At 48.3% G+C, this 14,238-nt stretch overlaps 1 long non-coding RNA gene across 1 annotated transcript in view; it reads right to left on the bottom strand.

Moving 5' to 3' along the window:
- LOC118628970 overlaps positions 1-13,682 on the bottom strand; it is a 30,438-nt gene extending 16,756 nt beyond the window's left edge. Inside the window, exon 1 of the long non-coding RNA XR_004959329.1 lies at positions 13,629-13,682. This is a non-coding gene — a long non-coding RNA (uncharacterized LOC118628970). The remainder of the gene's footprint in view (positions 1-13,628) is intronic.
- Positions 13,683-14,238: the final 556 nt, after the last annotated feature.

Genomic DNA, 14,238 nt, shown 5'->3' with positions numbered 1-14,238 from the left:
AGCGAGGGGGAAAGTGAGGCTCAGAGACTGGTCCTCAGTTGCATAGTGAGTTGCAGGCAGAGCTCAGACCAAGCTCTTGCAGCATCGTGTGCCTCCTGCCTTGGATGGCTGTTCACTTGTACGTTCCACAGTAACTTTACTGTGTAGGAGACGGCCACCATGAGCCTGGACCACACACCAAGGAGCGGTTCCTTCTCACTCAGAAAGGCCAGGAGGTGGGCCCGGTTTAGAGGTTACGGCTGCAGATGAGCATCAGAGCGTGGGCTCCACGGGGCCTGAGGACAGGCCTCTGCTCTCCTGGCAGGTGTGAAGGAATTTTGTTTACAGGACTCGCCTACCTTCCTACACACCCTCACACTTACCCTGGCCATCTGGCAAACTCCTACGCACCCTTCACAACACACTCACAACTGCTGTCTTGCGAGGGCTTTCCTGACCATTCCTCCAAGCCAGTGGAGTCCATCGTCTCTGCCTTGTACCACCACCGTAGCTACTCGAGACGCTGCTCAGTAGATGGATCCTCCTTTATTAGGATGATTTGTGTGTCTATTTGTCTAGGTGGGAAATTCTGGCCAGGAGTCAGATCTTATTCTTCTCTGTGCATCCAAAATTCAGCCAGAGCCAGGCATAGAGAAGTAGCTACTCAGAAAATGATGAATGATGGTTGGATGGATGGATGGGTTGGATATAAGGTATCAAGCCTAGGGGGTGGGGCATCACTCTTTATATCCTTTGTATTATAGAACATACATCTCGGAGCATTTGCTCCCAAGGCAAAGTCGGGAACCATACTGCAGGTGTGCACGAGAGGAGGAGCGGTGTGTTGGCGTTGCCCGTCGGCCCCTTCTTCTGACTGCCTTTCTCCTGGTTTCCCGGGAAACGTGTTGGAACTCAGACAGTGGTTCTCAAGGTGTAGTTCTCAGATGCCTGTAGCAGAATCACCTGAAGAGTTCATTAAAATGCATGTTCCGGGACCCTGCCCCCAGAGATTCTCACTCAGTGAGTCTGGGACAGGGCCTAGGAAACTGAATTTTTAATCAGCACCACTCAGGTGATTCTGATGCATAGGTATGTTTGGCAGCCACTCATGCTAGAGGAATGGCATATTGGGACATGCTGGGCATTGCCTTTGCTGACTGGCTCATCCAGACAGGCTGAAGAACTGACTCAAAGTCCCACAGATATTAAGTGGCAGAAAGGACCTGTTGAGTCCTCAGACAGCTAGAAGCCCAGGGAGAAGGGGGGCTCACTCCTCCATCCCTAGCCCCAGCAGGAGAAGGCTCGCACACTCCCTGAAGACATGGCCTTTCCTTGCCCACCAGCTGCAGTGAGCGGGCCTGCCTCGTGTTGCCCGTCCCCCTGCAAAGCCAGGCTGGGCTTACTGGGAGCTGACCAAGCCAGAGGAGCCAGCCGCTGTTTTCGGGGTCTGTTTCTACCTAAGCACGCTTTCACTCCCAAACACGGGCTCTGCCAGCAAATGTCACCAGACCTGGAACACTACTCCCAGCTGTGTTCAGGCTGGAAAGGGCTCACGGATGATGACAGAACCAGAAGATCCTCCTGGACAGGGGAATGGCCAGACACCCTGGCCACCAAGGGTGGGCAAGCGGCTCTCCCCGGCCAGCCGGTGAGCTCCTGGAGGGAGGAGAAAGGCCCATTGGAAGGCAAAAGAAAACATAAGTGTCACCCAAAGCCCTGCTTGTCCCTGTGGTCTAATAGTCCTATAGTGGCCCTTTTGTTGAGCACCTACTATGTACCAGGCCCTATGCTGCTGCCTTTCTGTTTCGGTTCATTTCAATAACTCCAGAGACAAGGGTTATTTCACATTGTTTCACATACAAGGAAGCTAAGATCCAGAAAGATCAAGTGACTCACCCCAAACCTAAGCTGGTCAGACTAGATGCAGAGTCGGTACTTGAATCCGAGTTTCTCTACTTTTCCAGGCTCCCTTGCTCTGGCTGAGCTGCTCCCCACACACTCCGGGCTGTCTGGCCTCCCTGTCTCCCTCAATCTAGAACGTCTTGTCCCTGATTGCTGCTGCATATAGTCCTTCTGGGTCCTTAGACCCCAGTCACTGGCCACTTCTTCCCCTAAAGCCCATTTCCCATCAGAATAGAAGCCCCTTTTTCCTCTGCCTTGGAGTTGTTGATTTTCATGACAATCTCCCTACATCTTAATCTTCAACACCACCCTACCAACCACACCTCTGGCCACCACACCCTGCCCCAAGTGCCCAATTCAGAGTCTTTGTCCCTCTCCAGGTTCTCGGGCTGTCCCTTGGGTACAGTGCATGGGCCCGGGACCCAAGTGCAGACTGAGCGCTAAATGAACTCCAGTCCCTCCCTGGCCAGTGGCTGCTAGCCCTCACCGAGGGCGGATGGTCTGTCTGCTCATGGAAGAACACTGGATTCTCCGCTACAGGACCTGGCTTTGAGACTTGGTTCTGAATCAATTCACTGTGTGACCTTGGCTAAGCCAGTCAGGTGCTGTCTGTAGAATGGGTGGGTGGACGAAATGATGATCTCTAAGTCCCAGGGCTCTGTCAGCACCTACTGTGCCCTGAATGGGGCCCCCGATATCAGGCATTCGCCTCTTTATCAAGGATGTAATCCATGAGCCCTCAGAGGGGCTGTGGGGCGCCTGCCTGCGGGACACTGAGGCAAACTCAGCTGGAGCAGGGTTCTGACTGCACATAGGAAGAGGCAATTGGGGGTCGGCTGAAGAGACCCAGGAATGCCAGGAAAGGACAGCGGAGCTGATTAACATGCCGTGGGGAGTAGCTGCTGCCCCTCGTGGGGAAGGCAGGGGCGTGGGCAGGGACTGCTCCTCTGGCTCTGGGCAGTGGAAAGAGCCTGCGTGCTGCGGGAAGCCTCGTGGGGAAGGCAGGGGAGTGGGCAGGGACTGCTCCTCTGGCTCTGGGCAAAGAGCCTGCGTGCTGCGGGAAGCCTCGTGGGGAAGGCAGGAGATAAGGTTCTGGGCCAGCACGAGTGGCAGTGGGACTGAGCAGAGAGAAGTTCTGGAAATACCTCGAAAGAGGCTCCCTGGGACTCGTGGTGCCATAACGCATCAGGGAGGGAAAGGACAGGAAAGACGGCCCTCCGCTCCATCCTGCCCAGTGATGTCTGGAGAGTGATGGACAGATGGAGAGAAGCAGGCTGAGTGCCTGTGAGCCTGCTGCTGCCGGGAGAGCGGTGAGGGGCAGGGACGGGCAGAAGACCTGGGTCCCCGGGTCTGTACTGCTCCTTCCCTCAACGGGTCACTGGTCCACGCTGAGCCTGGTTTGTCTTCAGCGCGAGGGGCTGAGTGCTGCCTGCCCGACCTGGATGCCACGAGGCTTTCCTGCAGGGTAAGCCCCAGAACACTGGCTATGCGTTTGCAATCAATTTCTATTCCACACTGTAATAATAATAGCTATCATTTATTGATCACCTGCCATGTGCCAGGCAGTGTGATAAGCAATCTGTTTATACTCATGATCTGCCTTCTTCCACACAAGAATTCTGTAAGAGCCCTCTGCGTCTGATGGACTATAACACTGAAATTCAGAGAAATAAGGCAACTTTCCCAAGATCACAGCTGGTAATGAACGATCACCTTCAACAGCATTTAATAAGCACCTAACAGGTCTGGGCTCCGGCTGGAACACTAAGGGGTATAAAACCTGCCTTGGGCCTTCAAGGCACCTGATGACAGGTACCAGCAGAACAGGTCTCTTTCAGCTGTTTCTTCTGGAATTTCATTTTCTCTGCTGTGAATGTTGACAGACAGGGCACAGATATCTCCTGGCTTGACCCGCCGAGAGCTGGGCACTGGGAGAGGATGTCAAACCCTGGGCCATTGTTCACGATCAGCCGCCGCACCTGCCCGCCCACCTTTTCTCCAACTTCGCTGGGTGCTATTATTCAGCTCCGAGCCATCACCGGGAGCTGCAAAGCAGTTAATTACAGAAGTATAATCCCCTTTTTCACAAGAAGCTGATCTTCTAAGGTTGTGAGAAGATAAGATTTATGCCTCTTTCAATTCCTTTATTCTCTCATCAACATAGATTCATATTTCAGTTTCCCACGTCGGAAACAAAAAGGAAACTCGCTCAGCCCACTGCTGCCTGAGAGAGATAAATTAGGCTACACAAAGAGCCAGTCCTATAAACTCAATCTCTTTCCCTTCCTTTCATGTTTGTGATTATAAACAGAGTCAAGGGCAGCTGAAATATATCCCTCTGCCTGCCTGCCTTGTCCTACTCAAAGAGGAGACACAGCAATAACAGTCCTGGTGGAGCCACGGAGAGAGGCCTAGAGACCCCCCACGGTCCACCGCCAGCCTGGTGAGCGGAGCAGATAGGAAGACCTTTGTCTCCTGCCATTCTCTGGTCACGGAATTGTTTCAAAGGGCTGCGGAGGGGAGCTGGATGCCCTGCCACTGTGAATACTTTCATGTCCCCAGTAGCGACACGTGTGATACTATTTGCTCAAAAGAACAAGCCTTTCAATTTGGCCACTGTGTTGCGTGACTGTGCCCGGGCCCCAGCCAGCTTCAGAAGTATGTGGACATAGGTCGCCAGCAGATCAGACTACAGAACAAGGCCGGCGCTCGCAGCCCTGCGGAGCAGATCCCAGGCTCTGTGGAGAGAAAAGGCCCATTACTGGGGAGTGCGGCCCCAGTGCGGTGACGTCATCCTTCTACAGAGGAACTGGAGAGGGATACTTTGATTACTATTGCTGTTATTCACCTGCGTACGAGGAACAAGCGGACCACAGACATGAGCTGATTTGCCCGAGGAGCAAGTTGGTGGCCGAACTGGGAACGACAAAGTTCTGTTGATAGCAATCCATCGGGCATTTGGCACAAAGGGCCAGGCACCTACGTCATCTTCACGACAACTAAGAAGTCAACGTTGTCATGCTTTACCGGTTAGGAAGTTGAGTCTGAGAGGAGGTCAGAGCCTGCTGAGGGCACAGTGGCAGCTCCCAGAGTCCCCGGGCTGAACTGCCAAGCAACGCCGCCTCCCGGGGCTCCTCTCAGGCACCCTCGCTCTCCTGGGAGGCTTTCTTTGCAACTTCTGACTGGGGAAGGGAAAATCTAATTTCTGAAAGATAATGATGAAAGGGAGGAAAGGATGAGAAGAAACTGAATACGAGAGTCAAGTTGGCCTCTGTAATAAAATGTCATCCCACAGGACGTAAGACAATGGTCTTGAATAGACTTTGAGATTCAATTATCCCTTTATATTTCCAGCAGACTCGTCGTCGTCTAAATCATCGTCTCGTTGTCAACACACCCTAGTCCACAGGTAGACTAGAAAACAAGTCATGTTGGAAAGTCGGGGGCTTTCTCAGCCATCACAGCACAGACACACGCCTCGGCACGCTCCTGAGGGGAGGGTAGGAAAAGCCTTGGGCACTGTCTCCAGTTCAAGGCCTGGCGCCTGGCTCACAGAGGAGCAAGTGCATCTGAGGCAGAGGCTGAATCCACCTTTTCCAAGCTGGAGCTTGTACAGGCCGGTCCTCTGCTCCTGGCCACCCTCTCTCAAGCCCTCGGAGGAAGGACAGCAACTCCTGACTGTCGGGATCATTCCAGTAATTTTTTCCAGAAGCTTTCCTCCTTTTTTCCAGTTACAAAAGTTACACATGCTCATTGTAACATGTCCTCCAATAGAGCTGCATAAAGCAAAACTCTCTTCATTCTTCCCTGATCCATTTCCACTTTCTGGAGTGAGCCAGTTGCCAACAGTCTGATGTGTGACTTTCCACAAATTTCTTTTGGTTCATGTAGATATTAAAATCCCCCTAAACCCATTGTTTTGCCTTTTTTACAAATATGGGATCAAACCACACGTTTCTCTACAACTTGCTATTTGTAATTGACACAAGAGTATGGACATCTTTTCAGATCAATACAGAGAAGTTGGACTCATCTGCTTTGGAATTTTGCGGCAGGAGATTGTGTAATGAGACAGCTCCACGACCCTCCAATCCACCCTGTGTCGCTTCGCTCCTCTGTGCATCACATTACATCATGCCTGCACCCTCGCCTGCACCCCCATCTGCACAAAGGCCAAGGCTTCCCTCCATTTACAAACTGTCTTTGACGAGGCCCCTTCCTGGCTGGCCGGGCCCTGGGGAGAGAACTTCTTACTTACAGAACGTTCCCTAAGCAGTCTCTGCCCAGGGAGCCCCGGCCTCTCGGGCAGGACTCATTTCTAAGCTAGAAGACTTACAAGAACAATCCTTGAGAACGCAGACATTGTTTACCAGCGAAAGAGTTTTCTAATGCTGCTGCTGCATTTTATTAGGGCGGGGTAGGCCCGGCGTGGAGATGGTCTGCAGATTTCTGTGCTCATTTAAACCGAATGCTAAAACACTCGGGTCTGAAACGTCTCAAAACTGGAACGAGATTCTCCCAGGCAAAATGCCATTCTAGAGCTCTTTTATGGAAGTCACATTCGAACAATTTTAGAAATCAAAATGAAATCTCACAGAATATATTAAGAGTATGTATCCTTTAGAATTACTTATTCTATTTCTAGGATTCTGTCCTAAAGAAATAATCAGCCAAGCCAGCAAAGATACCATAAAAGAATGTTTATCCCAGCATAACTTATAATTTTGGAAAATAGAAAGTAAGCTAAATGGTCTACAACTGGGAGGCGTAATAGCACGACTATTAAAAAAGATATTACCAAAGTGTTGACTATTAAGAGTAAATGTTTATGTTATGATGCTGAGTTAAAAAGAGGTATAAAATTGTATATTAAAACTATGTAAAAATATTCATAGAAAATACTGGAAGAAAATACACTGACGGTGGTTATCTCTGGGTGATAGAACCACGTGTTAGGCTCCTTCCTCTTCTCTTTTACTTTTCTGTAACTTATACATTTTCTAAAATGAGCCTGTATAAATTTTTATAATGAAGTAAATGAGTCTTAAACCACATCCAAAAAATAGAACCGACTCGACTATTTTTAGGATCTTGGGTCATCATGCTTGAGAAAAGATGGGCCTGGATAAGGCAAGGTTTTCTGGGTTGGGGGAGTGATGGAGAAAATCCCACACTCTTTGGAGTCTTTTTAAAAAATTGATTTTAGAGAGAGAAAAGGAGAGAGAGAAAGGGAAACACTGATGTGAGAAAGAAACATACATCGGTTGCCTCCCATGCATGCCCCAACCAGGGATGGAACCTGCAACCTGGCTATGTGCCCTGACTGGAGTCGAATACACCACCTTTTGGTGTACAAGACGATGCTTCAACCAGCTGAGCCACCTGGCCAGGGCTCGTTGGCATCTTTAAGGGTGTGGGTCATATAATGCAATACCTTCTGCAGAAGAACAAACACACAGAGAAAATGTAATAACATTGAATAGATGACACTGTCAATTCACTCAACGTTTAGTGTGTACCTACTATGTGGCAGGCCCTTGGGGAAAACCTCGAATTCTAGTTTATTAAAAACAAGACTACACTCTGTGGCCATTGTCATACATGATCTGTAGCACACTGATCACCTTGATTTTTCCCTCTACTGTTCTCAGAAAAGCAAACAAAAAGGAAAATGAACAAGTTGAGATTTACAATGGATGTCAAGAAAGAACATATTGGAAGTAACCTCCTGACCTTCAGCTGGCTCTGCAGAGTGTGTGTGTTCTTCATTAGAGGCAGCTCTGGGAAAGATGTAGCCAGGCTGTTCTCAAACTGAGGTCTGTGATTTCTCTGGTCTGTTCTGAAAATTCTTGACTGATGGGTGCTATAGGCAGGACCAGTGAACAGTTACTAATCCTCTCATTCACAAATAATTTATTGAATGCCTACTATGCGTTGGTGCTATTCTAGAAGCCGGAAGTAATACAGTGAATCAAAGTCCTCCCGCAACTGCACTCCCAGTGCAGTAATAGGCAACAAATAAACACATAAACTATTGTCAACAAGGTCATGATCACTGCTGTGGAAAAACTAAATAAAACTGACTAAGGGAACAGAAGTTACAAAAGGCTCTTTCCTAGATAGAGTATTAAGAAAAGTCCTCCCTAAGGAAGTAACATTTAAGCAGAGGCATGAATAATTGAGTCATGTTCTACAATTGAGTGACATGAATATCTAGAATAGTGTTCTATGTTGAAAGAACAAGTGCAAAGGCCCTGAGGCAGGACTGCCACAAGAAAATGAATCTGGCTGGAGCACTGTGAGCAAGAAGGACAGTGGGTGGAAATTGAAGTCAGGGATGCAACCAGGAGCTAGACCACACAAGGCCTTTTAGGACCTGGCAAGGACTTCAGGTTTTATTCTAAGAGTAATAATAAACCACTGGTTTTGAGATGGGGAGTAAAGTAACCTAAAAAGATTGATGTAGTTGCCCTGGCCGGTTTGGCTCAGCGGTTAGAGCGTCGGCCTGCAGTCCGGAGAGACCAGGGTTCGATTCCCGCTAAGGGCATGTACTTCGGTTGCAGTTTGTCCCCGGCCCTGGTTGGCCGTGCGGGTGGCAGCCATTCGATGTGTCCCTTCACGTCGATGTTTCTCTTTCTCTCTCTCTTCTCTCTCCCTCCCACTCTATCTGTACAAAAAATGGAAAAATGTCCTCGGGTGAGGAAAAAAAAAAAAAAAGATTAATGTAGTTACCATGTGGGGAGTAAGAATATAAATAAGAATTGGGGCTAGGAAGCTGTTGCTGAAACCCAGTGTAAGATGATGGTGGAGATGGGGAGAAGTAGTAGGTTTGAAGCCATTATTTTGAAGATAGACACCACAGGACTTGGGATAGATTATATGTGAGGCAGGAGCAAAAAGTGTCAAGGAAAATTCCAAAGTCTTTGGCTTGAGAAACAGTAAATGGTGGTGCTGGGTAATGACATGGGGACCACGGAGAAAGGAGTGCTCTGTTTTGTCTTATTTGAAGGGGACACAGTGGATGCTGGCGGCACCAGCCCACACCCCCCAGCCGTACCACATCAGTGCACACTGGTTGACTCCACCTGCCAGCATTTGCATCTCTTTGCCTGAGATCTTTCTCCCAAGCTGCAGACGCCACTGTGAGTGCCCCAGCACTCCGTCCTCGGGAAGCAGCCTTCCATCACTGACACTCAGAAGTTGGTGAGTGGGTACACCAGCGCCCTCCCCGGGTGGGATGGGGTATGTGCCCTACCCCAGTGCTCTGCAGGGTTCAGCAGTGGGATTGAGCTCCGGCTCCACCATAGCAGCCAGCTAGAACACACATCCTTATTGGACCTTTCCAATTTCTAGCTCATTCTCCCCAATTCCCTACTACTGGTTCCTGCACCTTCCAAGTACATTACCTACACTTGACTCCTTGACACTGGGTCTGGTCTGGGGGAGTCCAAACTAGGACAGGGAAAACAGTATCTTCTGATTCCTATACCCCGTTCTTCTTCGCTCTGCTCATCTCACCTGGCCATTCGTGCTCACTGCCTCTCCCAGAAAGAGTAGCAGAGTCAAGATCACCAGTGAGCCTCAGTCACATAACATGGGGACAGAATGGAGTGATCTTGATAAACCAGAGGGTTCACTCGCTGATTGCCCTAACCTGGGCCCCGGGCCCACTAATAATCAGCTCGCCTTTTCCAACCACTGAGCGCAGCTGGCACATCTGCAAAATGAATATAGAACAGAAGGAGCAATGATCTGAGTGCATCTAGGGAGATGTCAACACGGAGGTGCAGGAGAATGACGGACCTTTCTGCCTCCTCCTCCTTCACTGGACAGTTCAGCAAATGCCCTGCGACATGAGGGCCACAGACTATTAGCAGTAGCATCAAATGCTATTTATTAAGCAATGACTCTAAGGAGGAACTAAACTCTCTCATCAAAACCCGGGGCAGAGACCTGACTTGCCACATGCCATATCTCTTAGGGGAGCACGCTTGTTTATGCAGAAGCATTTTCTATGTCACAAATGGTTCAGAATGATCACTTTCCATATTCGTTCTGTTGACGTGGATTGACTGTGTTAGAGGAGGCAGTTAAGCAAAAGCGGCACAATGGTCCTTTGGTTTGAGCAAAATACCGCTTGCTGCAAATGAACTGCTGTCAGTGTCCATCAGGCATGATGTGAACACGATCCGCCTCTCTGGAAACGAGAAGATAACAGCACAGTGCTGTCGGGGTGAGGATGCTGAATCGGTACCCCTGGCATATCAAGAGGTATTGAAGACTGGGCACAGGCTTTGGAATCAGTTGGATCTGGGATCCAACTCCAGGCTAGCCATTTACTAGCTAGTTACTTTGGGTGTTCTCATGAGCTAAGTGGCGAGAATATGCCCACTTCATAGGGTGGCTGAGATGAGTAATGACCAGCAACAAGCAGAACAAGATTTCGATATTACTTCCCATTTCTGATTAACTTTTTGTAGCTGAAGGAGACCTGGCAAATCCACCCTGACTCAGTAAAGACCTGAGAGAAACCAGTCCAGGGATTCTCAAGGCAGGGAGCTTGCCACCCAGAAAAAAACGATGACGCCCCCAAGTAGAGGTTCTTTTCCAGGCCGTCTGTGCCTCTTCCAAAGGCCTCCTGTGCTGCAGTATCTCTTTTTGAAACGTGTCTTACGCTTCCGTTTCCTCAGCACCGATCATAGTGCTGGGAACAAGTAGGGGAGCAAACTTGGTGCTGTGGAAATCGCACACTTTTGCATTAGACACGCCTGGGTTCAAGTCCTAGTTCTGACACTTGCCTTTGAGCAACATACTTCCTTAAGTCTCAGAATCCCTATCTACAAAGTGGGTAATAATACTACCTGAAAGTGTTCTGTGTATGAACTAATAGACAGCTTCGTACAGTGCCTGGGAAATTGTAGACACTCAAAAATGTTAACCCTTAATGATAAACATTTGCTGAATGAACTCAGGAATAAGAGGAACTCCTTTCAATTAACAATGTACACACACCCCTCAGCAATATAAACATGCCATATCATTTTCCTTTATGGATATCAAGATGTAGCTACCGTTCTTTCTTGTACTGGCATAATCATAGCAAGCTCTGGTCTGTTCTCAGAATTACACAGAACAAAACACACTGCCATCCCAACGTACACACAGATGGAAAACCTGGTTACAAATAATGTGGGGGGAGTATCACAGCCTCTCCCCCGGCTATATAGTAATTACCAATGGAATTCTCCACTGTACAAAAACTGTAAAAAAACCTGACAGACACCACCTTCACCAGATGATCAAGGTCAACATCACCGGTGATAAAACATATTGGAATTATATATCCCCCAGTATGGTGCACTAAGGAGGACACATCACTTCTGTGGTTTTCTTGCAGAAACTTCAAAACCCCAGTCTAATTTTGAGAAGACATCGACAAATCCACATCCAGAGACAGTCTACAGAATAACTGAGCAGTACTCTTCCAAAGTGTCAAGGTCCTGGGAGACAAGGAAATAGTGAGGAGCTGGCACAGACTGGAGGAGTCTAAAGGAACATGAAAACTAAGTGCACTGTGGGTCCTAGACTGGATCTGAATAAAGTTTGCCATCTGTTTGTTTGTTTGTTTGTGAAATGCCAAGGGCAGCCTCAAAGGGGAAAAGGATTGACACGAGGTCCAAACGAGGGGCGCGTGGAAGAGAGAAGGCTAATCCCAGGAATTTGACTGACCAATTGGAGGTGAGAAAGATTTAGGAAAGGATTGGAGTCTAAGCAACATTTCTTTCACACCTGAGCACCAATGATATACTTTCTCTCTTCAGCCCAATCCCCTCAAACCCAACCTAGAATAAGGAAAAAATCTGGGCCACTTCTCAAGAGACATATGAAAACATGTTCAACATCACTAAACATCAGAGAGATGCAAATTAAAACAACTATAAGGTATCCCCTCACACTTGCCAGAATGCCTGCCATCAATAAATCATCAAACATCAAATGCTGGCAAGGGTATGGAGAAAAGAGGACTCTAGTATACCGCTGGTGGGAATGCAGATGGTATTTCCTCAAAAAATTAAAAATTGAACTGTCATTTGACCCAGTGATCCCACTTCTTGGAACCTAGGTATGTGCCCTGACTGGGAATTGAACTCACAATTTTTGGTGCACGGAATGATGCTCCAACCAACTAAGCACCCGGCCAAGGCAACACTGACTTCCTTTTCAATTCCTTAAGAGAAAGATAACTGAATAAAATACTCAGTCTTTTGTAAAACACTTCAGAGGTTTGGTGGTTGAGCCACATCCTTCCTGGGCAGGTGTAAGTAGCCAATCAATCGCCATGTCATACCAAGCAATTGTTCTGAGTGCAAACTAATTAAAAATTTAATCCCATGATTTTCATCTTAATCTCTTTTCCCCATTAGCTTTAATCAATGCCCACAAATACAATTTAGAAGAACTTTTCATTTAGATAAATGACTGAGTAGGCTACCTAATTAGTCTGTTATGAATCAATTGATAACTAAAATTATGTGCTAATTACTAAAATCCACACACTAATTTTTAAAGTATTTTATTAGCACAACGGCTATGTTCCTGTTATCAAAATGTCCTTCCTATGTTACACTTTCCAATTGTTCAAACCTGTTTCTCTTAACTTTCCAACATCAAGCTGCGTAGGTAAACAATACACTTGACAAATGTCTGCCTACCCCTGCCTTGCACTGTAACACAAGCAATAGTGAAAGCTGTAGCAATAAGTAGATTCCACAAACTTCTTAGCTACCTGGGGGCTTCTCTGCACTCTGCAAAATAATAATAATAATAATAATAATAATAATCAGGCCAGATTTTTAAAACAACTAAGCAAAATTGAGCATTAGGATGTGAGGACTGGTTTGAGGAAGGGCAAACTTTTCACCCTGTTCCAATGCCAAGGTGGCTGCTCACTAGGTCTGTGAGTTATTTGGTGACCATCTTTCTTATCTACAGCAAAATTTCTACTGCTTTCAAGTCCCACGGCACCTCTTAGGATGCCCAATCCTTAGGTTCCTTCAGGTAAAAGAGATCTTTGGGGGTCAGTGTAGGGGAAAGGAGGGACATCTGTAGTACTTTCAACAATAAAGGTAAACATAAAAAATAAAAGTCGCTTTTTTCCCTGACTTTCTCCTGTTGCTTCTGCTACCTTAAGCTCTTCCTCTGTTTCACCATCTCCAGCTTTAATAAACATACTTTCAAAAACAAAAATAAATAAATAAATAAAATAAAAGTCAATGGCGCTAGAATCCTGTAGATGTTTCTGCCACTTCAGCAACGGTGCTTTCTCCACTTGAGTTTTCACTGCTATTTCAATAAAAGATGAGAAGAGTAAAGAATGGTGCTTGCCATCAATGAAAACCAATAAAGACTCCTTCTCACGCTGGACCTGGCCCCAGAAGCAAGAGAAAGGGCGGCCAGACAAGAACATTTAATGAATAAACCTCAATGGAGAAGAAAATGGTCTTCAGGCTGCGGAGGCCGCTGCACACACACACGTCAGGGCGATGAAGTTCGAGATCATCGCCTCTGCCCACACACTGCATCTGCCACTTCCAACAGCCCAGTAAGAACCACTTGTGCGGTGGGTTTTCAATACAAACTTATTTGACCTGCCTCCCAGCCACCTCCCCACTTCGCCCCTCCCCTGTCCTGCCCACCCTCGGACACCCCCACACCCGGGCGGCCCTTCCCCTCGGCCCTCCTCTCACCGACAAGCCGCTGCGGGTCGAGACTCGGAACTGCTCCGTCAGGCTGCGCTGGAGCGGAAGCAGGAATAGGGACACGCAAAGGAGCAAGGGGCTCTTCACTTTCTTAGCGTCCGAGGAGCTCCAGGGCAACCGGAGAGGAAGTGGCCGGGCTTTGCACCGGAAGCGGAAGTCGCGCGCGGATCCAGGCCGCCGCCATGTTGTGTGTGGCAGATAGGGATCGCCGCCCTGACGGTGAGCTCCAGCGGCACCGCGGAGAAGGCGAAGGAGCCAACGGGCGCTTACTGACCTCCGTGGGTGTCAGGCACCGTGCTGTGCACCAGAACCCACAGAACAGGACCCACAGGGCACTTTCCCTCCTGGCGTTCAAACCTCCTAGCAGTGGATACTGAAGGATTAACCATGCGGTGCCCGCTGTGGTTTGAAGCAGCGAGGCCCACAAAGCACGTGGGACCAGTTGGTTTGGGGGCATCTTCCAAAGCTCATTTGACTTTGGTTCTTTGGGCTAAGGAGCAGCATGGTGAATGGCAAGAGATAGTTGGGAGGTAGGCAGTGGTGGATGGGGTACGTGGAATGTGTAGAATTGGGCCACTGACAGTTGGGTGAGTGTTGG

This window comes from Molossus molossus, unplaced genomic scaffold (assembly GCF_014108415.1).
Source record: "Molossus molossus isolate mMolMol1 unplaced genomic scaffold, mMolMol1.p scaffold_m16_p_13, whole genome shotgun sequence".
Lineage (NCBI taxonomy): Eukaryota > Metazoa > Chordata > Mammalia > Chiroptera > Molossidae > Molossus > Molossus molossus.
This window is presented reverse-complemented; position numbering and strand designations above follow the sequence as displayed.